The following is a 1,508-nucleotide window of genomic DNA, read 5'->3' on the forward strand; positions in this document are numbered from 1 at the left end:
AACTGGGTGGAAAGGAGCTATGTTTGGGGGGGGAGGAACAACTGTAATAATCTGAACAATAAAGATTTATTAATGAAAAAGAAAGCTATTGGAAAACATGCTGAATCAATGAGAGAAAACCGAGAAACAAGACAAAATGTGAGATGGAACTAGGAGAGTGAGCAAAAGTGGCAAATAAGAAATTCCTTGTGGTGATGTTAAAAGAAGTTTGCATAATGGCAGTTATTCAACGTTTTAAAGAGCTACTTTCAAGACCGGAAGTGGTTGGAAAAGAACTATTACTTTAAGAAAAGGGAATTGATAAAAAATTAATTTCTTTGATTATATTAAAGAGAAGATTTACCCAGTGGCTGAAGAATTTGGAATTGGAGTAATGATAAGTACTTAGAAAACAAAGCAAGTGAAAAGAGAGAAGGATGAAGAGGATGAGAAGGAAGAGGTAGTAAATGACTAAGAGCAGACATAAAACAAACAAAACTCTTACACAACAAAGGACAACTAGCCATGTTCTATACTACATGTCTCAGCTGTGAACAGTATTAATGTGGTAAAAGAAATTTCAGTAATACGTATTGACCTATTTAATGTTACAACTATGATGGGAGGGTGTGCGACCTGGGCAGGCGGTACGGTGGTAAAAGATACATTCTTATCTTCCATAATGAAAAGTCACTAGACATTTTTTTTTAAAAAAAAGCAATATAAAGTTGTCATTTAGAGGTTTTAATGTAAATTCTAAAATTAGCAATTTAGAGAGTTGAAAATGTTTGCTCCGGGAGCAGATAATGGAGTTGGCAAGAGCATGCTATCACTGTGAGGTCAAATGGTATTATTAGGATGACACTAACTGCTATGGCATACAACCCCAGAATTTACAATGGCCTCAAACACAGAACAAGTTTATTTCTCACTCACTTAACAGCCCAAGGTGAGTGTTCTGCATGGTTTAGATGGCTTTTACATGAGTTCAACTAGGAGGAAGTTCTACCTTTTACAAACTTGAGTGAAGTTTCTCACCATCCCAGTCTGTTGAGCACAGGGAAGAGCACACACACACACACACTTGGGAGGTTCTGAAGGTCGAACCTCAGAGTCGCACCACCCTGCCCCAAATGCACTGATGGAACAGGGCCACATGGCTACTCCGAACTGCCACAGAGGCTGGGAAATAGAACCCAGCTGTGCATCAAAACAGGAGCCCCAAATACAGGTGAACAGTCAGAGTTTTGGCAACAATTTTCTAAGACTGTTTGATTTTTTAAACTAATTATACATATAGCTTGTTGCTGCAATTGCCTTTTTTCCCTTAACAGATAAAAATAAACAGACCAGAGGGATTGAATAAAAGTAACAGGGGTTAGATTATGATCTATTTACCTGATATTTTTAAGTTATAAAATTTTGTTGAAGGTACAAAATACTGCTTATCTGGAGCCATTGCACTCCATGCCCCTGACAGGGGGAAGTCCAACAGCCCTTCCTATGAAGAGAGGCTGGAAACCCAAGAG

The sequence above is a fragment of the Myotis davidii genome, unplaced genomic scaffold, assembly GCF_000327345.1.
Source record: "Myotis davidii unplaced genomic scaffold, ASM32734v1 scaffold332, whole genome shotgun sequence".
Taxonomy (NCBI): domain Eukaryota; kingdom Metazoa; phylum Chordata; class Mammalia; order Chiroptera; family Vespertilionidae; genus Myotis; species Myotis davidii.